At 39.3% G+C, this 25,722-nt stretch overlaps 1 protein-coding gene and 1 long non-coding RNA gene across 4 annotated transcripts in view; one reads left to right on the top strand and one right to left on the bottom strand.

The window, feature by feature from the left end:
- The window catches only part of LOC126646521 (uncharacterized), a 35,754-nt gene extending 10,769 nt beyond the window's left edge, over window positions 1-24,985 (bottom strand). Inside the window, exon 1 of the long non-coding RNA XR_007630304.1 lies at window positions 24,815-24,985. This is a non-coding gene — a long non-coding RNA (uncharacterized LOC126646521). The remainder of the gene's footprint in view (window positions 1-24,814) is intronic.
- ZFHX4 (zinc finger homeobox 4) overlaps window positions 22,687-25,722 on the top strand; it is a 149,645-nt gene continuing 146,609 nt past the window's right edge. The window contains exon 1 of one of the 3 annotated variants that reach the window (XM_050327881.1): window positions 22,687-23,046. The gene's annotated coding sequence lies outside the window, so the exon portion shown is untranslated. Of the gene's footprint in view, window positions 23,047-25,348; window positions 25,615-25,722 lie in introns of those variants that run through there. The other 2 variants (XM_050327866.1, XM_050327874.1) reach the window with 2 other exon arrangements.

The raw sequence follows: 25,722 nt of genomic DNA, 5'->3' as shown, positions 1-25,722 counted from the left end.
TTACTGCTTCTCCAGAGCTGCCAATGAAGCTGCTCATGAAGCCACTTCCCAACTCAACTTGATCAGTCTGTACCCAAGTAATTTTAATAGTTACTCAGCAAACGGAATTGGAGTTCTTCTGGGAATGTAAAGTCTGGTACCAAGAAAAGTGGTCAGAAGCTTAGGGCAAGATGAAAATTGTAGTATAACTACCACAGACACAGTTAGAAGAAAACATATTATCAAGATTCAAATTCAACTTAGTTACATTTTGCTTTCATAGGACTGTTCCACCAATCGATGATTTTATTTTGAAAAGTGATTAACATCACTAAGACAATTGTAACCAGCTAATATTAAGAATTTTACAGGGAGATTTAATACAGTGTATAAGTGGCAGGATCTGAATATGCCTCAGGATGATTTCCACAATGAATATTTGAAAAGAACACCCCAAAGAAATTCACTTAAAAGTCCATTCTTTAAACATTCCCCAAAGAATTTCTGTCAGCAAAACATGGAGAATGTTAAGCAATAATGGCTAAACTTCTGTAAACCAAGAAAAAAACTCCTATTCTATGATTTCCTTTACCTGAGCTGGATAGACTTCAATTCATAATTGAAAGGTTTATTTATTCAAAATTGAATATGTAAAACTCTTAAGAGCACTGTTAAAATACCTTACAGGCCTCAATGTTCTCCTTCTTTTGTTTTCATCACTCACTGGAAAAATATTCCATGTTGGTAAACAGTAAGTTTACAGTGAATCCACCTTTTTTTTAAAACTTTTTATTGTTGTTGTTTGGTTGTTCGTTTGGCTTTTTTGTTTTCCTTTAAGTTATCCTGCATATTGCTCCCTATCTGGACCTGGCACACTTTTATTTAGTACTCTCTATACCTTATTCACATCTGTCAACAAAAAATGCACATCGCAGTCACACACCAAGGCACAAGTCACAAAACTCATAGAAAAAGTAAAAGAAATGGTATTTATATGTCATTTCAATCATCAGGGGAGAAAAAGTGTCCCAGTCCCTCTTTCTAAAAATAATGCTTCATACAGGTGTCATCTCTGTATTTCACTGGAGTTATCAAAAGAAAAAAAGTTGTCATTTATGGAAGTTGCTTCCTGCTATTGAAATAAAATGATGTGCTTTAAATCACAGTTCAGTTCTTCCATACCTTTCTTCTATGAAAATCACTCATACATGTAGGGAAATGGGAAAAGCCCAGTTTTATTAACCCACCATCAACCCATTTGTTCTACACAAATAACACACATAAACTCTCTTCTGGTCATCTCTTCCTATCAAAAATGGATTGAAAACATTTACTGTGTCTTAAAAAAATCCCAACCAAACAAGGAAAAAGAGCAAAAAAAGAACAAAACAAGCTACTCCTGCCACCCATAGCAATGATGAGCTGATAAATAACTTCACCATATTGTCTTGTCAGGCATATCTAATGGAGATAAAGAAGTCTCTAATTAGGGCATTAATTCCACACTGCACTGCAGTTGCAATGCAACCTCCCTTTCACTGACAGGTGCAATATGTGGGTGCAAATTTCTTGGCATCAGCAATCTACTCTTTTGCATTTACATTGCTAAGCAACATCATTACTTTGATTGACTTATGTACAGTACTACACTTTCACCTCTCAGATACATAAAGCAAAGATTAATTCCAATTTCAGTGCCACTGTTTTAAACAGATGTAGTTCCAATGAATTAGGTGCACTTACTCCTAATTTACAGTCATAGAAGAAAAATAATTTTCTTGATTACCATACTGTGTGGAAAGCTCTAACTCTTTTGGACAGAATAAACTTATACTGGTCTAAAACTCGCGTGACAGTCAGGGGCATAGTTACATGTATTTTTCCACAAGAAGATGGCAGCTGCCCTCTAAGTGTAATGCGAGTTAACTAGGAAAAGGTGATTGACTGATGCTGAGGTTAATTGCTTGTTGGCACGCTAGAAAGCCTATGCTAACAAGTGCTGCTTATAACTAACAAGTGCCAATTATTTCTTATATTCTAGTACACATTATATTATGCTAGGCGCTATCCAAACATCCTGAAAAATCCAGGCATCCCTGGCCAGATCTGGTAAGTTAATGATTTAAGAAAACTATGCAAGGTACTTATGAAAATGGGTCAGTGCATGTTGCTTATCACAGATGTACAACTCTTCATATAATGCTATAACACAGAAAGCTTTTGTTCAAGTTATCAATGCTCTGAACATATATTCATAATGAAAGTGTAAATAGTTGTCTGATCATAAACTTTGGTTTCTCTGCTGCTGACCAAAAGCTTACACTAACAGATAATGCTTATTATGTCTTATTAGAAGCCAGGGAAATATTTTAAAAGGCTGATACTTTAGTCCTGCTTCCACATCTACTGTGGACAAAAAAAAATTTTATATATAATTGGTGACCAACTGTACATACAAGCCTGACAAAACTTCCCACCTAATAGGTAGATTATTATGTAAAATATTGCCTAATATTTGTATAATGCATTCACCTGGCTTGAAAATATGCTGACAGAACTAGAATGCATAACATGATCCATTGTTAAATTGATATTAAATTCATAATTTTGTTCCTGAAGCATCAGTAAATACCAATTTTAATTGCATTAATAAAATATGAATTATGAAAGTAGAATTGTAGTGACTAATACAGATTTTCACTATGATAATAATGATTTAAAATAAGATTAAAAAGTAACAGCTCCAAAAGAAAGAGGAAGTTAATGCACTGAAAACAATAATGCAAAACCAGCCTGCCCCCTGCCCCCTCCTCCTAGACAAGCCATCTACCTTGTATCAGTCAGAAAAAAACAGGGAAAGTTGACCTGAGTAGAAAACTTACAAGTCTTTCAGGCAAGAAATATTACAGGGCTTGGTAAAACTGCACGTTTATCTGTTACTCCTTGTCTAATTTCAAGCTAAACATATGTAATGGCATCGCAATGTGGTAGCAACGTTGAAAGCCTTTGGAAATGCGTTAATTGTGAATGTTGGGAATTTTAACATAAGATGCAGAATGGGTCAAGTATGTTGGTAGTCTGTTGGAATAGGTAAAAAGTGCCTAAGCTGCGGTTTGATCTCTCCTAGTCCTGCAGTGCAGAGAGCATTTCAGCAAAACAGTATCCCAAGAATTCAAAAGAATGAAACAAAACTTCTCTAACCATATGGCTAGTTCAGTAGGCACGGGTGCTCAGTACAGAGTTGGGCGAGGTAAAAACAAAATGAAAATCTTTGAGAAAAACTAAAAACATTAAAATTGCATTTTTGAATATTGCTTTGGTATTCCTAGACTGTTATAGAATAGATATGTACATTTCTGTACCCATCAAACACTTAATAAAAGATAGTTCCTCTAGGCAATTTGCAAACTATAGTTTCATCTAGATATATGTCAGTGTAAATCAGCAACCTTCAGTTCTCAGTTTTTCTAAACAAGTATGCCATAATCTTTCCTAGCCCTGCTTCCGTCAGACCCTCATAAATCTACCACGTTGCTCTGTCTCCTCAGAATGCAGTCAAATTCACAAATATTTTAAAGGTATAGTGAAATACACATATAGCAAGTCTATCATCCTAGAAGGAGTTAGTAATTTCCTTCACCTGCAGTATATATTTCATTTTAACACATCTTTAATAGACACCAACTAATCATGTTTAAAGGCTACCTCTTTATTATTGCCCTTTATCCATAAAATACTCTTTTCGCTGACCTTAATATATAAGGTAAAGGTAGGCAATTGTTCGATATAAATGCTTACATATACAATTTTGATTTTAGTATAAGTAAGGTAGAACTAGTTGGGCTGGACATAGCTAAATTTTCTTAATTTTCAAGTGCCATTGTTGAATATATATATTTTTTTGTTCGAAATCATGTAATACCCTCAGATATACCAATGACACTAAACTCAATGTCTTCCTTTTTTTCTATATCCTGTATTTTGTAAAAGAATAAAAACATAATAATACTTGTAATTTCCGATCTTTTAAGAATAAAGTACTATGTGAAATTTATAATATAAAAATTCTCTTTTCCTGGAATTACAGTTTTGTATTTATTGAATGCGTTCACAGGCTCCCTTAGGATGTGAAATGTATGGAAATATATGTGCATTACTAAGGAAAGAACTAAATTTATTCTTTCCCCACATCATGCTCTTCTTTGCAGTAGAGGTTTTTAATTCAACACAGAGCTAGAATGAGATGGAGCCAATTTCCTGGTCTATATGTGTGACAAATGCTAAAAGTGGCACGAGATTAACAAATTAGTTTATGTATATATCTTTAAAGATTTTTGTCCATGTCCCAAATCAAAATGCATGCTTATTTGAAATGAAGATTTCTTCAGAGTTAAGTATTAAACAGGAATCTTATAAATTCTTGTAATTTTAGGATGGAATGATGCTATGTATGACAACTAACAAATAGCAACCTGAAAAAAATGCGTAAGAAGGTTTTTTGGCACATCACTTTAATAATAACAACTTTTATTTGTATAAATTATATATTTAATGATAACATCTGATATTTTAATAAGAAATTTGCTTTGAAAAAGTTAATTATTTCAGTACACAGGTATTTTTCTTAAGCATGAATATTGACACTGTATTAACTATCAAAATATGAAATTCTTTCTTGTTAAGCCATATGTCAGAAGCTTTTTTCAAAAGTAAGTAGGGAGAGGTCTACAGTATAGACATGTGTGTCATTATAGAAAGGTTTCTTTATGATGGTTTGAAATAAAGAGTATGGAACTTGACCTTTTTAGCTGACATAGTAATCACCTACTTGATGTAATCCAGATATCTAACACCAAACAATAAAAACATCTGTGACAACAAAACCATATAAAGCTTGTGGAATAATTTAATTTTTTTAAGAAAAGATACCAATATTTAATAATCAGATAAACCTGGATAGGTTCTTCTTACACAAAAACTTTTGTGCTTTGCAAATGCTAGTTTTAAAGGGCTATTAACTTAGAAGTGAAAGCTTTTTAAGCTTGCATGCATATGTTTTAGAGTTACCTCATTCATTCTGCTTTTAGGACCTTGTCATAGTCCACCTGTTTTGCTTTTGCTTAAATTACATCAAAATAATAACTTTCTTTAGAGAAAAAAAAAAATCCTACGTTTCTACTCACTGCATCTAAACATGATAATATGTTTAAAATTGAAGAGGAGCCATATTCAGGTTGCATGTCTCAGTCACCCTATCTCCCTTTCACATATCTGTTCATGTTGACAGACTATGTCATAATACATCAACAGAGAGATCAGCATAGAAGAACAAAAATTCATTGCCTGACAGCAAGAGGAAAACTGATTTCTACTATTAAATTAGCAAAAATATACCAATACTTCACTACCAATAAAGACACCATGGCTAAAAACATTCACCATATTATAAATCTGAATGAGCACCAGGAATTTTTTGCTTCAATAATCCTTAAACACAAAAATAAAAGCAGGGGGGTGGGGGGGAAAGAGTGTGGTCTCAAGGATGTCAACATCTTTACAAGTAAAGAATTGATTTCTACCAAGCTATGCCATTCCATTTTGGGTTTGTTAGTCTTTTAAATATTAGTCCTAAATATTCATTTAGTTAGAGAGCACTGAACACTATTTTTGCAGGATTCATTTCTGGCAGAGGCTGTTACGAGGTCAAGGAGATGTGTGGAAAATGCTCTGTGTCAATAGAGTGCATCAGCTTCTTTATATCTGAGAATTTCTTCTCATGTAAAAGGTATTCCAGTCTCTCATTGCTAGATATAATTTTAATATACTATATTGAGCAGTGGTGTATCGCTAGGAATTTAACAATATCTGGAATAAATAATGTCTTTTTGCAGCCTGGGGCAACATCTGCCACTTATGCACTAATTCTGCCCCTGTTTGAACACTCTACAACATATGCACTTCTCTTTTGTCTGTTATCCTAGAGTTGTGTTATTCCCAAATATTGACATCATCTACTTTTATCAGCACTAACTGCTCTGAAGCTTCCTAGTCTCATGCTCAGCTCTATTTCTTTCTATTGATTATCTTCCTCACTCCAGCAGGTAGCTAGCCAGCGAGGCTGTCCTGAGAAATAGCTTCCAATGACTTTATACGCACAATTTACACGGAATTGTTTAAAGAAGATATTAGCCTCAATACAAATCAGTGAACCTCATTTAGTCAATACTGCACAATTCAGCTGTTGGCACCCTGTCACATATTAGTCTTTAAAGTCAACTACCATACCCAATCTGCACATTAGCTATAGTATTTAGTTTCATATTAAAATGAGGGTAGTTTTTCACTTTTCTTTTTGAAATCTATTCAATATACTTTCTACATCACCTCATTGAACCATATGATAGTAATATAATTTTAAGTATAAAAACCTGAGATTAAATGCTTGATTTTTGACAGTGTTCTTAAATATAATAAATTCAAAGGGAAATACTGTTAAGTTAAAATGGAGTGTTTTTCATTAGGTCCAATCAAATGGTAGACAACAAAGGATCTTTTATTTGAGAATATGAAGTGAAAATGAAAACCAGAAAACCTTTACTAAGAGAAGGTCTAGCTAAATTATGTTGGAAGGAGGTCTCCAGATTGAACCTGGGTGTTTCTTTTGCTAAGAATGAATTAAACTACGATGCACTATGGGAGAACAGTTTCCTTCCAAAGAAGGAAAACCTAGTGCTTTACAAAAATGAAAACAGGGCCTAAATACAGTTAAGTTAAAATAAAAGCTACAAAGAAAGATCAAATACTAAAAAAAAAAAAAAAAAAAAAAATCCCTACTGTAGCACCTAAACTATTCAAGGAAATTTGGGGAACTTTTTTACCTCTTTTGCATTCCACAGCAGCACTTTAAAATCCTAGCTGGACATTTATATGAAAATAATCTTTTCTTTTTAGCCTACCAGACTATGATCTATACTATGATTTACTCTACAGATAAAAGATAAAAGAAAATAAGAGTATATGTGCTTATACCTGAATATGTCTCTTGAGAAACAAGATAGCTGTTCTCTTCTTTTTGGTCTGAATTAGATGCACTTGTTTTACTGTATTTAACATATCCATAGTGTTTATACTAAAGTTTCCATGTGTATCCTTCAGCAGCAGCATAAAAATAGGCATTGTTCCTAACTGTTAGAAGAAAAATAATTGGTTTTGCTGTATTTGGAAAAGAAATATTTACACCTTTCTTCTAACATATTGTTCTTATAAAGAATAAATGCATAGACAACCTGCAAGGATTCGTGGCTATTATCTTTTGCAGGAGGCAGAAAACAGAAGAAAAAAAAAAAAAAAAAGGAGGTCAGGGAGTAAAAAGACAAAAAAAAAAAGACCGAAAATGAGACAACAAAACAGAAATCCCCACCTCATGATATGTGATCAATATTCTAGAAAATGCAAAGGGAAGAATGCAGAATCCTTTTTAAGTCCTGATGAGCAGTCCTCTGGACTTACCAATAAATGTCTAAGTGCTTTTGGGAGAAAGTAAAAATTATCTACCTAATTAGCCACTAGGAATATTGGTATTGGACAATAAGCTTTATTCTAAATGTTGGTAATTTTAATATAAAAAGTAGAAGCATTTTGCATGACCTCTGCTCTTTTCCCTTTAAAGCTCAGTGAGTGGTAGCTGAGGTTCTGAACCCAAGGTAGGAAAGAGATGCTAAAGATGACCAGTCTAGCCTTCCTGATACACTTCATATGCACACACACTCTCTCCCACTCACATACACACATTTATCTCAAACTTATGCTCATAGAAAATCTTTTCCTTTCTCTAAGCTTCTATAAGAAACATTTCAAAAACCAAAGGGGAAAAAAAAGGCAGTGAGGACAGGAATAGCTGCATATTCAGGCAGCAAAAAGGCAGGTGTGGTATGGGAATTCCTAGTGTTCTTGCCTACTGCTCTGCTTTTGCTGTTAAAGGATTTGAGGGCTATTTTCATGAGTCTAAATATGTTTATAGTAAGTCCACTTGGAAAGAGAAATCTTCCAGATACTGTTTTGTCTATTAGCTGGAGTAGATCTGCTTATTTAAAATAAAAGTTACACACTCCTTTAGCTACTGTCTTCTGTTCATGTGCCCACCCATTAACTATTATTTCCCTACAATTACGTTAGTAATTACTAAAGTAGATGCAAATCTTTTACTTATTTATTATATAAACTACCTCTTGAGAAATCTTACAAAACATTTATATGCAGTCAGTACTTAAATATGCTATAATAGTTTTACTGTAACATTTCCTTGATAGTATGTTAGTTTGTACTTCAGTCATGTCTTTTAAGGATTGATAGATAGAATTGTAGTTGGAAATATAGTTAATTCAAAGTTCATTTCTAAAAATCCTAGTCTTTTAAAGTTAACTCTGTGTTAAAAGTAATGAATATTCTCAATAGGCAAGTGTAGTGACATGGGAAATAAGCACATACTGAGCAATACATTTTGGGGAAGATATGGCATATAGAGTAAAACAACATATGCATTCTCAACATTTACAAAGCCAGGTTGATGAAGTTGTTTTCTTAAAGCAATAAAAATATTTTAAAAGATTATTACCTGTGTCTCCGTTCATTGTGACAGGAAAAAAACCCACAAAATTTCTTATTTATGCTCATTTTTAGAGACAGATGGATTTACTATGTGCTTAAGTTAAGCTATAGTGATCTCTTTTTTCCATACTGTTTTAAAATGGTAACTGGGTTTGAAAAAAAAAAAAAGTAACACCTAGGAAGTAGATTAGTATTATTTAATATTTAGGAGAAAGAACAACTTTTCTACCAGAAACTAGAAAGCACTTTTAGCCCAAACAAATGTATTAGTTTCCTTCTTCAATGCAGATATTTATACTTGCAGATCTCAGGATTTCTTTAAAATAGGTCCTTACTACACACAAAGGTGCACCTGAATAATTTACAGTCACCTTTCTTTAGTCATTTATGTTGAGAATACACTATTAAAAATATCTATTAGGGAAATAATTGAATAACATTGTCTTCCCTCTAAAAGCAACATGATTAAAATAAATTGTGTTATTTGTCGGTAGACATTATTAGTTTCTCTGCTTGATTAGCTTTTGATTAACGCTCAGAAATTTAAACTCAGACATACTTTGCCTCTGATTTTTAGACAGATGTCAGTCAGCATTAGTGTATCAATTTTTCATCAGAAAATAGAGATGTATGTTAAAACAACTTTAACAAACATGGAATCTCTACATGGCACCATATTATCAATGCTAATTATATCCTTCGAGATCAGCATTAATGGGGGAAGAGGAGAATCAAACTGTTTACAGAACGTGTGAATCTAAACTGGACATAAAACTAACTACTTTGCTTTGTATTCTCCTTCAGTCTCACAGTTGTTTACATAGTACATGGAAATATTATAAAACTATTGAAAATAATTTAAATAAAGATATTCTCCCAACATAACTAGCTTGGGATACGTGATTCAGTATAACTATCCAGGAACCAGTGATTGTGTGCCAATGTTTTAAAAACAAGTATGTATTATGTTCTTTTTGTGTGTTTGCATGTTTGTATATACCACGTTCATCACTACCGAGTGCTGTGTTTATAGTACAGTGGAAAAAGTAAGAGTGAGGTCTGAGGGTGGAAATGAAGAGCACTCCCTTTTGGAAGAGCCCTTCTTGACCAAAGTCCTGCCCTCCAGTTTGAGAGAGAAGGATGGGAAGGGGCACTATAAGGGGCAGTGCAAGAAAGGTCCAATACTACAGCTCACTGAAGTCACTTGAAGTTACCAAATGTGTTTTAAATGAAAGTTTTAGATATACAGTGCTTAGATTCCTTTGAGCCATATTAAAGAAATCACAGGTCCACAAATCAGGCTTACTAATAAGACTACCTTTTGGGGGTTAAAGTTAAGTGGCAAACCAGATGCATCATTTAACTGCCATTCTAAAGATAATTCCAAAACAATGCTCCGCTGGTGCAATATGTTTGTGTTCATAAGATGAAGTGAAATTTTAATTTTAAAAAGGGGGAAAGATTTTGAAGAGTTTTGAGGGAGGCCTATTTATCTTCCACCTAATTTAAAAATTAGTCTTGGCTGTTTTCTCACTCCATCAGTCCTTGAATCAAAATTCCAAATCAGAATCTATTATTTTCTTAGCCATGTTAAGCAGCATTAAGTAGAGGGAAAGGATTTTATTTACATTAAGGAACAAATCCTACAATTTTCACACAGGAAAAACACCCTTTAGAGTCAATAGCAATTTATGCAATTTATATTTCCAAAGAAACCAAACCAACCAAAAAAAAAAAAAAAAAAAAAACTCCACACGAATGAGCTTTGATTTTTCAACATTATTGAATACCTTTTCTTATACTACATTTCACCTCGTTTCTGAAACACACCAGAACAGAGTACAACTTGCAGTGTCAGTGTTCCTTCTCTCCTTTTCTCTCCCTCTCACTTATACCATTTTGATTTTAAATTTGCTGGAGCCCATTTAATTTATAAATAACCTTAAACTGTTGAACTGTTCGCTAGCTTATTTGAACAGGAGACAATGTTATTGAAACTAATCTAGTTAACAAGGTAATTAGCTTTTGCAATATTCCTCAGAAGGCTGGAAACCAACAGTTCATCACTGCACTATACAAATATCAGGAGCAATGTTAAGCCTCTGCTTAAGAGTGGTTCTATCAAAACTCACAGGTCATATAACCAACAAAGGTGTTGTTTTTAGAAAGTATCTAAGGGCCATCTAAAACTGATTAATTCACTCGAACTGAAAGGATGAAAATATTTTCCAATAGTAACCCACTGTAAAAACATAGGCTACTGTTGGTGTTGAAAAGATGGGCTGGAACCACAAAACCCCTTTTTATTGCTTCCACAAAAGGCTTTGGGCCTAATTATTTTTAAGTATAATCCAGCCAACATCTTCTCATGCTTAGCTGCACTGAGTGACACTATTTGTGATGCCCAGTCTGCTGAAACTGAGCAGGTTGCTGTCAGTTTAAAAATGACTATAATAAAAGTGACCATGAAGATGGATCTTGTGATTTTGCGTTTCTAATCAGTCATCTGTGAAGAACACTTTTGCTTTGATTCAGCAGACTGGTGACAGCCATGATTGATAGTGCATGAGGATGAAAAAAGGTTATTAACTGTCTTCCTATTAAACTCAATGTATTACCCCTCTAGGTGCATCTCATACTTTAACTTAAAGTACTTACTCAGGTAAGGTCAAGAATGAACTCTATAAACACAGTATCCATCCTGTTGTAGATGAACCAGGAACTCTAATGTTAAATTTTGAATGTTCAGCATTATAGCATATCTGAATCCTTCTACCTTAATTACTGTGCCAAAAGCAAAAACTGAGCAGACCTTTGTATGCTTCTAAATGTATAGCTATATACAAATATTTTTATGTGAAAAAGAGACAGATCAGGTGCTTCTGTGTGTTGTCACATAATGCACACACATGCACACACACATACACACGCACACGTTTTACTTATTAAAATAGTCTCAAAATAAAGGTTTGAATAAAGTTAAAAAAAAAAAAAAGGTGGAACAGGGATATGAATTGTCTGGGGTGCTCAAGAATAAATCTTACACGGAAAACAGCATTTTACCTGCTAGTAGTTAACTTTATTATTAACTTGATCAAGTGGGATTTAATAATTTATGAAGTTTTCCCATTAAAAGAAAATCCAAACGGTGTAGCATAAATGTAGAAGTATCTATTTGTTGCCTTACAACATATTTTAGTTTTAGTTTTTATTTCCGTTTTGGTTTTGCTTTCTGATGATTATCTTATCAATCAATACTCACAACTATCTGCTGAAAAAGAAAGGAAAATAGCACATATATTCATTTTCAAAGTAATTATTTGGTGGAAATACTGATTCCTAGGGTACTTCTAATTTCTAAGGATGTCTCTGTGATGAGAAAATTTTAAAGGAGTTTAAGCAGAAAAAGAGTGAAATATGTTTTCTGCGTTCATTTTATTCCTCCTGACACCAGAAATGAACTGAAAGTGGAAAGTTGTCCACTTTTGATTGTATATGCACGTTAGCATCTTTTTAAATGAATGAGTTTATTTGGGGAGTAAATATTTTTTTAAAGTTTTCATCTTTTTGAATTAGATGTTTTACAAACACTTCATAATCAGTAGCATTTAGATACTCTTTGAATTTGTTTATGTATATCTTGAATTACAATCATTTTCTGTCGAAAATAAGTAAACCAAGAGATCAAAAATCCTATGACTCTAACTACAGTGTGCAGACTATTATCTGAAGGAATGTACAGACACACTTGTTTAAAATAAGCTCTTTCCACACTGTATATAAGATCTCCCCACAAAATACATACATTCCATATTTGTTTTTCATAGTATTAAAACATACGTTTAAATTTAGTTTTATAATACTCTTTCATTTCCTCTTAAATTTCATCAAGAATATTTTTTGCACTCAGTAACATAATTTCAGAGGGAAGCAGGAATATCACACCAAGCTAGATCATTTTGGAGAAAGAAAGAAAAAGTGTATCTCTGTCTCTACTATTCTATAATGTATTGTCATGCACAAAGTCTGCAGCATAAGTAAATATTTTAATCTTTTCAAGGTGGCGTTGAATTTCAGTAGTCCCTGTTATTTTTAAACAATTTTTTAAAAAACATTTATAGTGGTTTAAAAAGAATTCAGAATAAATATAATCTACCTAATATGATGATGCTATCTCACAAAACAAAACAAAACTAAACAATCCTCTGCAATATCTTTATTTCTGGAACGTGTGTTCCTTTCAGGTGTGGACTTGGGAATAGGCACCAATTTTCCCTTCAGTAACATTTCTGCTTTATAATAAATTGCAATCCTGTTGTAGCCCCGTGTGGATTTACAACTGGCAGGCTTTTTCTCTGACAATTTGGGGTCACTGTGGATATAGGTGAACAATAATTTCAGAGGTGATGGAGATATTGACAGAATTTAGCACTCTAAGTTCCTAGGCAAATATTTGTAAAATGGACACCCCTAAACTGTGGTATAATAATAAGACTTCTGGATTATATTGTTTGCCTTGATTGTGCATTGTATTTTCTTTGAAACTACCAAAAATATTAATTTCCACTTATGCCCATGTCAGTACTATGAAACATTTAAAGTAAAAGCTAACATTCCTCCCTCGAGCACATTTAAGCAAAGAAGAAAGTTACAGGTATTAGAGGTTTAGAAAAAAAAACCAAAAACCAAACATAGCATGCTTTTAGCAAACCAGAATTATATGACAACATTTGTTTTGGGTATCCTTATGGGTACCTGAAAGGGGTAAAACCATGTTATCAGACTTCACACTGAACAGAGGTCCTGACAGTAGTGAGAGTTTCTGACAACGGGCCAGATCTACATTTACTCACTCAAGAAGGGACAGGCAGGATCGAGCCCCCTCTGCTCACTTCACGTGTGTAACCTATAGAGAAGTTAAGTCTAAACATAACTCCACCCATGTGTAAAACAGCGAAAATGTTTCAGTTAGTATGGAAGAAATTAATGAACTAGATTTCTTCCTTCAGCTTCTTTAAAAGAATTGTCAAAAGAACAAAACAGAAGATCCCAATTAATGAAACAAAGGACAGTTTAGGGCCATTTAACCTGGAACAATCATTTCCTCAGGTTAAGGTTTATTCAAAACCCAGGCCAAGTCTGAAACGTTAATTCTAGTGGTACCCTTTGAAATCCTGCTTTATTCCAGCACTCACTACACACATGAAAGCAAATCCTGCGATAAACTGCAGGCTAAGTGCATGTGGCCCAACCAGGACCATACAAAGGCGACACACGTAGCATGTGTCACAGCCAGCAGCACATGAGTGACTTCGCCAGGGGGGATCCCTCATCTAGATCCCACTCCAGACAGTCAGGGCACAACACGGGAAAAGGCCAAATAAAAAAGAAGGAAAGGGAGGAAGATGGGGGGAGGCGAGGGGGGAAAAAGAAAATAATAAGAGCTAGACCCCAACCCCCACCTCCTGCCCCAGACAAACGAGGGCAGGTAGACGGGCTGGGAAAGCCGGCCACCTCCCGTGGAGGGGATGCTGCCGCCGCCGCCAGCCAGGAGCCCGTGGCGCGGGGCAGTCCGCGCCCTCCAGCGCGGGGCTGTGCGGGGCGCGGCGCTCCCGCCGCTGCGGAGCGGAGCCCCCGCACCTGCCGGGCCGGCCGAGCCCCCGCCCCGCCGCGGGCCGCCTGCCTCGGGCCGCCCCCGCCGGAGGCGTCGCTGCTCCCCTCGGCCCGGCGAAGGAGGGGGGAACAGAGCCCTGGGCCGGTCCCCCCGCGGCCGCCACAGCTCCGGCTGCGCGGCTCGGGGGCGCTGCCCGGCGGCGGCCGCTGCGCGTCCCGCGGCCGCTGCGGAGGCTCCGCGGAGCTCCGGGCAGCGGCCGCGCCAGGCCCCGCAGACACCGCGCTGTGGGAAGAGTGGGACTGGTAATGAATTCCAGCAGAGAGCTGGAGAGGAAGCATATTTCGGGGATCTGCCATATTTAACATTGACCACACTAAAGATGTTATTAGCAACGGGGAGTGTACGGAGGGGGGAGGGTGGGGAGGGAGGGCAACGGGGGATGCGATAAGGGAAAATAGATAATGACACATAATCCAAACCAGAAGTTTGAAACCAAGTTGGTTCGCTGAAAAGAGCCACAAACTCAACTTTTTTTCTTTCTTTCTCTCTCTCTTTTTTTTTCTTTTTTTTTTTTTTTTTTTTTTTTTTTAATAGGCTGGGACTGAAAGACAGGGAGATAAACTTGTTAAGGAAAGAAATATCCCCCTACCAACCGGGTAAATAAAATAGCTGAAGTGAAACAGTGAAAGAGATGGGGGTAGGGAAATGCAAAGGACGTACTACTCTTTAGAAACCCCAAAGGAAATTGTAAAGTAGGAAATGAAAAGGAGGAGGAGAAACATTTCTGTTATAAATTAGAGGGAATGAAGATTAGCGGGAGAAAAGGAGGGAAATAGCTGCAGAAAGTCTGAAGTAAAGCACCACTGAAGATTAGCCAAGGTATAAAATATTCCAACTGTGGAAAGAGCGTGGTGCGCTCATCCCTTCAGCATGGGTGTGTGAAAGGGAAATGAGTAGGGATAATTACTAATATAGCACATGTCCGGAGGAACCAATCCAAAATAAGAGATAAATTTGGCTGGTGAAGACAGATAGGAAAAAGGCTGGAAGAAAACTTAGGAATACTAATACCTGAGAAGAGAGGAAGAGAATTAGAGGAGGAAAAAGGCTCCAAGAGTACAGGGAAACTTAGAGAACCAGCTGGATAGGGAGAAAACAGCTACGGTAGAGATGGGGAGAGAGAATGAAAGTGAGACAGAAAGAGAATGGGAGAGATTAAGGGGAGCAAATAAACCTGGGAGAAGGAACAGTTGGAGCGGATGGGAAGCAGAAAAGCAGGAGCGGAAAACTAGGAGAGAGTGAAGGAGGGACGGAGGGAGGGATGCGGAGAGAGAAGGAAGGAGACAGAGGGAGGAGACAAGGACTGAAGTCTTCCAGCCTGGGGAAGGTGCAGCACTGAGTGAGAGAGAGCTCACTCTGAGGGTTAGGTTAGATTTCCAGAGCTCTTAGAGCTCATCGACCAGCCCGCTGGAGTCACTATTCAACCCGAGTCCCAAACACACGCCTCACTAACTACTTTACAGCCACTTTCATTGATTTTCTTTATCAAATAAACATAATACCCGTTACAGCAACACTTCCTCTTCGCGCAGCTAGAATGCCACAAGCTCTGATTGCTGCATTTTTCCGGCTTACAGTTCCCCACCCTCCACCCCTAAATAAATTGTGTTCTTTCACTTAAATGGTCTAAGACATTATTGCTTGCAGAATTTTTCTGTAATCTGGAAGGTACACTGCAAGCTAGGCAAATCGTTTAAATTATAAGGTAAAGGGTCCCCATTCCCGTCGCCCTGGCATGAATACAAGAATTTTCCCCCACAAATTCAGGGGTAGTTTATATATTTACATACTTATTTACTGCTAAGTGTTAATTTAAGGGGTGATGTCAAAGCTCCAGCCTGAAAACATGCAGGAAAAAAATTAACGCAATTTTAGCACATGCATCTAAACTGTCACTTGATCTAAGCATTTCAGCCACAAAACTCAATTTTATTTTAAAAATCCCCTAAAAGTAGCCCCCTTCAAAAGCTGGTTTTGAACCAGGCTCTTCCATATATGTCAAAGGGCTGTTGAATTATTCATTATTATAATTACTATCATCATTGTCATTATCCCTTTCCATGTGGAAATAATTTTATTATCGTAATTTGATATCTGAAGAATTTCCTGTTAGTCGTTTGATAATCATTTTTTTTTCTACTGAAAAGAAAAGTTTTGTTTATAAATGAGAGAAAAATATTTTAAGTGCTTTTATGTTTACTATAGATTTCCGTTTATCTAATCGATCGGAATGCCAATAAATCGATTAAAGGTTTAGTGTTTTACAAACAACCATTTTGTGCTTTTTGATTTTACGTTCGGAATGATTTTAATAAAGCTAATATCTTCTCTGAGCGTTTGTTCACCCCAAACCTAATATTCCATCATTTCTATTATTTACAATTGCAATTTAAAGTGTTTTTAATGAGAAAAATAAACACAAATAAAATAAGGAAATAATCTGATTAAATTACTTTGTGCCTGTGGTCAACATATTTAGGCAAAGCCCTTAAAAATCTTGGTGAATTATATGCGATCATACAGTGATTGCGGAATATTAAATTAAACTTAGATAAATCCGCATTGAAGGAGGCAGCACCCAATCCTGAATTTATTTCCCATTTTCTATAACAGCATCACTGCGCTCCTCTCTTTGCAATGACAATGTGCCAAATCTAGGCATTTTGAAAACATTTTCCATATGCTTTAACTGGAGACTGATAGACAAAGAAGAAAAGGAGATGGTCTTTTTTCTCTTGAGGTATATTTCCTTTAACTTTTCCTCCAACCTTTTCTGATCTTCATAATTTTTTAAACAAAAGTTTGAAAATCATTAGGACCTTTTTTTTTACCTTTTATGGTTTGTTGGTTTATTGTGTTGTTTTTTTTTTTTTTTTTCCTTATCGCATAATCAATTCCTGAATTGTGGAGTTTCAGTTACGCTATAATGCAGGACTATAGAACTGTCATATCTATACCTTGGCGGACAACATTTTGGGGAGAAAGCATTGATTCATTTAGTTTTCGCTTGCTGCTTTTTGTAATTAAAGATGGTTTTAATTATACTTTTTTTTTCTTCTTTTTTGTAAGTCAGATCAGATGTGCTGCTTGCTTGCTTGCTGGAAGGTTTTTTTCTTTTAACGGTGCTTTTAATTTATGTGTAGTTTTTACGGATAACACGGAGGTGGTGGCTTTTATTTAGCAGTAAAATCCACACGTTTTCTTTGAAAACTTGGCTCCTTGGGCGAAAATAACTTTTTCTGGTTGCTTTATAATCGCTGTTTGTCGCAGAGGTGGTTTAGCATATTGTCTACACAACAAAGATTCCTGTTTTATTGGCAGTGTGGATTGCTGGATTTAGGTATAAATATTTCATAACTTTCCTCTTTCTGCAGTAAGATCGGTAGTTTTATTGCCTTTTTCTTCCTTTTTGTCTGTCTTTCTAGCAGAACCGTTTTATTTCTGAAGTCCCTTTTTGTCCTTTTCCAGAATAGAATGTAAAAATTTTCCCTTGGATATATCACTGCTGGAAATATGCTCTTGGGCTTTCTGGAGGGGATGGGGGGGAGCGGTGGTAAGCGGTCGTTTTCCTTTATTTGCATAAGAGCTGGTGAAGTGCCTGTGAAGTTGGTGAATTGCTATTGTTTGGGGCTAGTCCTGACTGTTTTTGTTTATAAACACTGGGGTGGTTGCCGGGAGGGGAGGGAGGTCAGAGCACTGTCAAAGCGCTGACCTCTGAAAGCCCAGAGGGCGCCTGGCTCCTTTACCCTCTCCTTTCTCTCTCTCCCTCTCCCTTTTTCTTTCCCTTCCCATCCAAGGCCAGGAGCTCAGGTTCAGGGCATTTAATCCCCGCGATCTGCCCAAGAAAGGAGCTGAAAAAGGGCTGTTAAGGCTCCGGAGGAAACGCCGGCAGCAGACTCAGACCTGGAAAGCTTTTATTTATAGTAACGTCCGGGTGCGCGTTTTTGTGCGGCTCCAGTCAAAATAACAACAACAACAAAAAGCCAATCGGGAACGGCACTATTTAGCTCAAAATCTCAGCGAGATGTCTATACTATCCGGCTGTGATTTTTCTCTAAGGTCACTGCTCGTTAGACGCACTTTCAGTAGGTGAATGCCAAATCTGGGACAGTGAGGGCAGAATTGAAATGCAATGTTATTGTTGTTTTATTTCTTTTTCGAACAAAACTTTCCAGGAATCAGAGATTTTTGTTTTCCTTCCCTCTTCCCCTCTTCCCCGTCCCCCCTCCCAACCCTTTTTAGCGTCTAGTGGAATGTGCTGGGGCGGGGGAGGCAGTGTTGTAATTAACGTTAGATTTGTATATACGATACCTGAAAACAGAGAAATTATTAATAATAGCCAAACGGCTTGGGTTCAGAGTCAATTTCATCTCGGGGAAAAAAAAAGAAAAAGAAAAAGACAAAAAGTACAAGAGATTGCTATCAGGTTTAAGTATGTTTTGAAAAGAAGTTGCTGAGTTAAACAAAAATGTTAGTTAACACACTGCCTTTGTCAAATAGCCCCCGGGAGGAGAAGAGACAACAAAAAGGAGAGGAGGTGGGGGCTGGGGATCTGAAAGTGTCTGTAGCTCAGATAAAGGGTCTGTAACACTGAAATCTTGTAATACCTCGTTTCAAACTGAGCTCATCTATAGACTTAGGGAACGCAGTAAAAAGACATGGATCCCCTTTCCCTTGGGTTGGGGTCTGGGGAGAGGGGAAGGTGGGGGAAGGGAACGCTTATTAGGGAATTATGTCGGTTTATTAAAAAGGGGAGCGGCTATGTCTGTAATTATGCAGATCCCTGTGCCCCTGTGTGTCCGCAGCGCAGATTTAGGGAGTGAAATGAGCTTGACGGAGAGACGTGGTGTAGCAGAGCTCGGTTTGGGCTAGGATTTCTTTGTCTATTAAAGAATGGCCAGTCTCCGGCTCTGGCCCCCACCAGCTCCGTCTCGCCCAGGCCAATAAGTTTTCCTTGGGGTTGAGGCTGAAGGTGGTGAAGGACAGAAAAGGCTGAGGGTTTTTTTTTTTAATTTCCCCCTTCCCTTTCTTTGAAATGTAACGTCACTATCCAGAGCTTTTTGTGGTTTCAACAGGAGGCTCAAAAAAATCCCAAAATGTGTAACGGTGCCTGCAGGAGAAGTTCGGAGGAGGTGGGCGGGGGGCCCATCGAGACCAGAGGAGAGGAGATGAGAGGTTAGGCGTGAGTCTTCAGGGGTGATCAGCTGAGCAAGAGAGGGAGGAGAGAGGGGAGTGGGAGCGGGAGCCGGGCCGGGCCGGGCCGGGCCGCGCCGCCGGGGAGCCCTCCAGCCGCCCGCCGGGAGCCCCGCACCGCTCCGCAGCCGCGCCGGCGGCCCCGGCTCCTCCGCGCCGGCCGCCCCCAGCCCGCGCCGCGCTCCGCTCTTATCACATCCCACAAACCTGCTGCTGCTCCTGCCTCCCGGAATTAACCTTCTTCGATTTTTCCTAGCTACGTGGCGATCCCCGGGTTCCTTCTAAACTGTTAACATCTCGTAGTGCCTTTTTTTTTTTTTTTCTTTTTTTTGCCTACACATCCCGCTCCGCTATAGCTACTATTTTTAGGGAGAGAGAAAGTAGGAGAGAGAGAGAGAGAGAGAGAAATAGAGAGGAGAATTAAAACGTTAGGAAGGACAGTAAACAGTGGCAGAAGAAACCTTGAAAAATGTGGACTCTCCTCTCGCAATCCCTGCCTTATTACCCCTCTCCTTTGTTCCTTTAGCTGTAACTCAAGAACACCATAAACCTATATCCCCCTCCAAGAAGAGAGAAAGAGAAAAAAACCCTCTACAGCCAAAAAAATAATGACTTGACTGTTCTGACGTTTGGTGTTTTGACATTAATGACATTAATGATATTGATGTTTCACCAGGAAAAAAGCACTAGGAATAAAAGAGGTGGGGGGGAAGTGCGGAGAGGGGGGACGACTTTAAAACTAAATTATCTTCGTTTCCTTATTCTTCTGTGACATTAAGTATACGTGTTTCTGCACTTGAATTTGAAATAGATGTATTGTTCTCAGGTGCTTCTTCATCACATGGTATTTAGTTGTCTTCAGTCTTTAGGAAATGTGTTGCCATTCTTCAGGCATGCACTTGAATGGACAATGCACCCTTCTATCTCAGTCCCGTTTCATCTACAATTTAAACCTAAAAGCCCTCTTTCCATCATACTCCCTCAATCTGATAACTGTAACTGGTTTCAGAGATTCCATTTTCACTCTTTGTTTGCATTTTTTTTCCGCCTTGTAAACAACGATGTAAAATATCGCTAGTTTCCTTATTACCTTCATTGACAGGGCGCAGTGCCTGTGGAAATCTGCATACATATACTCAACTCTTTTTCATTGATGAGCTGGGGCAATGCTTAGGTGAGGCTTGGAAAAGCAATAAAGTTGCTCTCACGAACCTTCCAGTGCCCCTGACTTTTTCCTTTAGTTCGAGTCTTGGAGATTTTCCTGAAGTTTGAAGTAAGGTTTTTCTGGATTGGGGTACGGATCCTTCCCTGCTTTATTTGCAGACTGTGATTTTTTGAATAGCTGTACTCTCAGGCTGGTGGTTTGGTTTTGGGGTTTTTTTTTCTTCTTTTTTTTTTTTCCCCTCCCCTTTCCAAAGATCTATTTTCTTTTTTTTTTTTTTTTTTTTTTTCCTTTTCTTTTTCCTAAAACTATCAGGACCTTCACTCTGACCTTAAACATCTGCTTTTAGACACTCGGTTCCCCGACACTGGCCTGTGCTTCCTTAAGGGCAGCCTTAATTCATCATCAGGTGGGGATTTTCCTATTAGCATTAGTTCCAGTACTTGCAAAATGTTCTCCTGGAGCAGAAGGTTTAGGGCCCAGAGAGGTGTCTGTTTCTGCCATCCTGGATTTTGCTGGTTTGTTGATGTTGTGCGTGCGCGCTTTTAATGGAAGGTTGTGATAAAACCTTCCTGCTGGTTTTTAGTGTTTAAGGCCTAAGACAAGGTTTTGATGTGTATCGCAGGAATCACGAACTTCAAAGGCATGTCAGCTCTAAGGTTACGGTTCACCTGCGCGGGGTCCTTGGTACTGTAAATATCTCTTGTGTGTAACTGTGACTTAGTGACCATTGCTGGTATACCCATTTCTGGAATAGCATTATCAAAAATCTGCACGTGTTCCTGCGGTGTATTTGGATGCTCTTTGAATAGTCATGTTTTTATCTTCAGTAGGGGGTACTTTAAAGTATGTCTATTCCTAGTTTTAGTTAATTATCTTTTAATGAAAGTGTCAGTCATATTCACATCTGCAGTATTAGGTTAAGATAATTAGATTTTCAAATGAGAAGCAATCTTCTTAAATCCCACACAGGAAAATATTTGTAGAAGATTCCGATTTATAATGACATCTGTACATTTTACCCTACTTTTCATCATAATAGCGTGCCCCGCTCCCGCTCCCCCCCAAGAATGAAATATGTCTGGTAAAATATAGCAGATAAAATATTAATAAAATATCAATACTTGCAGGGAAAGTGGAAGATGATGCATGTATATGCATGAAACCTGTATTGTATGCAAAGAGATTCTTTCCCTGGGCTGATATTTACTTCACTTTGATAAGGCTGTTTACAGTTGATATTTTATATTCTGGAAGGCTTTGCTTTTTACTTTGTTGGTATCTCCAAGCAGTCACATGGTAGTCAACAAATGAAGTGAGTTATGTTTTGTGTGACTGCGTGTATGTAGAGTGTATGTACATATGTGTAAATACGATGTAGGATGTGAGTCCATACACATGTGCGTTTGTGAGCATATGTGTAAATAAATCCGTCTTTATCTCTGTATGGGCAGCTATTCCCTATCTTAGATGTATTACCTTTCCTTTTACAGATGTGTCATACATTCACTAGCCCATTGCAAAAATGGGATGCAAAAATATTTTTTCATTATATTCCCATTAAAAGAGAGAAAATGGAAGAGAAAGACAGCCAGAAATATCTCCCTGATGAAATAATTAATTTGGACCCGTTTATTTTAAGTTTCCGAACAGTTAAAAGAGCAAGTCTGCCACCCTCCCGCCCTTCTTTTTTTTTTTTTTTTTTAATTTTCCCTAGCCATCTACTTTGTGTGCCTGTGCGTGTGTGTCTGTGTTACTAATGAAGTTTGCAGACTTGTGTTTGTATCCATGAGCTCCTTTCTGCTGTCCCTTCTTCTTTGGGCTGGCTCTGTGGCTCCCGCAGCCCCGGCGAGCCCCCGGCAGCCGCGGCAGCTCCCGCTTCTCCGGCTCCGGGGCTGCGCGTCATTTGCAGCCCGGAGAATGTTGATCACCTCACTAATTACACCTCTCCCTCTCCTCTTCCCTCTCCTCTCCCTCTCCCTCGCTCTCCCTCTCCCTCGCTCTCTCTCCTCTCTCTCTCTCTCTCTCTCATTCCCAGAGTGCATATCGGGAATAGACACACAAAGACATGCGCACTCAACTTAATCAGCCATTTTTTTAAACAGGGCTAAAACGATAATAATTAGCAGAATAAAGACATATCGGATTTTCATTTCCTTTCCTCCTTTTCCCAACCCCTTCACAACCAAACAGCGAGACCGCGGTCGGCACATGCTTTAACAACTCCCGGACCCCAAAGGACCGCTCCATGCCCCCCACTTCTTGCTCAATCATTTTTATTTTCACCCAATAAAGTTGGAGGATTATTTTTTTTATTATTTTTTTAATGAACCTTCTCTCGTTTACTTGGATGTGATCAGCTGTTAAGTAAATAAAGCAAAACAAAAAAGAGAGGCGAAGATCCAGTAGGAACTGCGAGGGGAAATGGAAAGTAAGTTTTTTCTTTAACTTTTATTGAGTAGTTTGTGTTAAATTTAGGTCGAGTATCGATTATCTTTCCAGGCTGATCTTGCACAATCTTTGATATTTCGCTCTCGCTCTCTCTCTCTCTCTCCCTCTCTCTGTGCCTCTTTCTCTCTCTCTCACATACACACACACACACTCACATCCCCAGATCCCATGTACCTCTCCCCTCTCTCTCTCCCCCCTTTTTCTGCCTGTTTCCCCACTTTTAGGTACAGTATTTGCTCTCATTTCGGAAGGAGGGGCTGCTTTTTCTCTCTCCTTTCTTTCTCTATCTGCCTTTCTCTTTTATTCCAGGCGTTACGTTTTGTTTGTGTATTTTTTTTGTTTTGGTTTGGGGCTGTGGGTTTCTTTTTTTTTTTTTTTTTTTTTTTTTTCTCTTTCGGGCTGTAACTTTCGGATTAAGTGGAGGATCATGCTCACTTTGCAGAAGAGGTTCGGGGGATGCCCCCCACTTTTTATTCTGCTCTTTTTTCCTAGGGAGCTCGGGGAGGGGGGGGAATACTGTCAGATTAGGAAAGACGTTACGGCTGTCAGAAGTCATCCCTTGCCAGCCCCTTTAGAGCTCGCATTCTTCTTTCGCAGCTCGGTCCCCCCGAAACTTTGAGGTGTTTTTTGAAGGCAGATTCCGCTCTCCCACCCTCCTTCCCTCTCCTCCCCATCTCCACCCCCCTCGGCCTCTCAAACTTTCGCTTTCGGGCGAGGGGAGAGGGGGGTGCCAGCAGGGCAATGGGGACCCTGACTGCGTGCGTGTGTACAGGAGAAAGTGTGGGGTGCTCTTTCCCCTCTCCCCCCCCCCCCCTTTTCCCCCCTTTTCTTTTGCAGGTAGGTTTCTCAGGAGCAGAGGCAGGGTGGCCGTGCGGGCGTGTGTGTGTGTGTGTGTGTGTGTGCGCCGGGGGATCGCGCCGCTGGCTGCCGTCTCTGGCAGCAGGAGGAAGAGGAGCCCGTTAGGAGCGCGCCCTGCCTCTCTGTCAGTCTCGCCGCGCGGCGCGGGGAGGAGGCTCGGCCCGGCCCGGCCCGGCTCGGCTCTGCTCGGCTTGGCGTGGCTCGGCTCGGCCCAGTCCGGCTCGGCGCGGAGCGGACCCGCCGGCGGGGATGTGCGGCTGCTGCTGCCTGCGGGCGGCTGCCGGCCGGGCGCCGGCGGAGCCCGCGGCATCCCCGCGGTGCCGAGCCTGCCGAGCCGTGCCGTGCCGTGCCGTGCCGAGCCGTGCCGTGCCGCTCCGTACGAAAGGCTCTCGCGGGCAGGGTTGGGGACTGCTTTCAGCGAAGCCTTTCTGAGATTTTTGAAGGGGGGTGGGGTGGGGTGGGGGGCTGATTGTTTTGCAGGACAGGCGTCTATTTTTTTTTTTTTTAACCGAGGGTTGAGGTGTATAAAACGACCCCAGCCAACAGACACACACACACACACACACACACACAAAAAAAAAAAAAAGAAAAAGGAAAAAAATAAGGTCATAAACAGTGAGCCGCAGTTCGGTTCCTAGTCTAACTGCTCGTGGCCAGAATCAAGTGCATCCCTTCCCATCACGGCGGCTAATGGCAGACGCGTCCCTGCTTTCCCCTCTTGCCTGACATGAAATTTCCTACAAAATTGCTAATAAACTTTCCCCCCATCCGATGCCAACTTACGGCGGTTCCCCTCCACACCTCCCCTACTGCATCTTCTGCCCCCCCACCCCCACAGCGTCCCCAGCAGCGGCAGCAGAAAACACACGGGTTGGTATTTCTTTTGTTACCTGCGAGCCGGGCGGCCGGGGGTCTCTCATCGGCTGCTTAGGGCACTGGGTCCAACCGAGAGAGGAGCCACATCAGTCGGGTTCAGCCTGTTTCACCTCAGCGCCGTCCCGAGGAGGCTTTAGCCACCATTCAGTAACACACCCTCCTCCTCCTCCTCTTCCTCCTTAGGTACCAAGGCAGAGATCGCAAACATAACACCCCCTCCCCACCAAAAAAAAAAAAAAAAAAAAAAAAAAAAAGCCCAACCAAAAGACAACTTGCCAGGCTGAAGATGGTGGAGATTTACATTAAGCCAGACACAGGCAGGTTCACTCAGGAAGTCTGACCATCCCGTTTTCTGACAGTTGCATTTCCTCGGCTCCATTCCGTCCTCCTCTTTTTTTTTTTCTTTCTTTTTTTTTTTTTTTTTAATTTTCTTTTTATTAGCCTTGCTCCGGTTTTATCAAGGATTATGTAGTTGGCAAGAGGGGAGCGAGAGAGTGGAAAGAGAGGGCTCGGGTGCTTTTGGGTGGCTGCTGTGAGGGTGTTTTTTTTGATGGTGGTTTTTTTTTTTTCAATCGTGTTTCCCCTGGATTTGCAGTGGCTCGATCCTTAGGAGCGGTGGTGGAGTGTTTAAAAAGATCATATGTAGCATTATATTTTTAGTTTGGTGGTGGATGGATGGAAGAGGTAGTGAGAAGCCTTTGCAGCCCTGCCTGTTGTTGGTTAGATTGAGGCAGAGACTTGGCTGCGATTGGGACGCGACTGTGACATGGGCATCGATCGCTTCCATTGAGAGCAATGCAAAAACACAGCCTGGGTATGTAACACTCTCAGTGCCATCAACACTTGTTTTACTTTATATTTACTGGCAAAACTGACAGAACGATCCGGAGTGCTTTTCTTTGAAATAAGGACTACAAACATT

The sequence above is a fragment of the Myiozetetes cayanensis genome, unplaced genomic scaffold (genome assembly GCF_022539395.1).
Source record: "Myiozetetes cayanensis isolate MyiCay16 unplaced genomic scaffold, myiCay2020 scf1, whole genome shotgun sequence".
Lineage (NCBI taxonomy): Eukaryota > Metazoa > Chordata > Aves > Passeriformes > Tyrannidae > Myiozetetes > Myiozetetes cayanensis.
The sequence above is the reverse complement of the archived record's forward strand: the minus strand, read 5'-3'. Positions and strand labels throughout refer to the sequence as shown.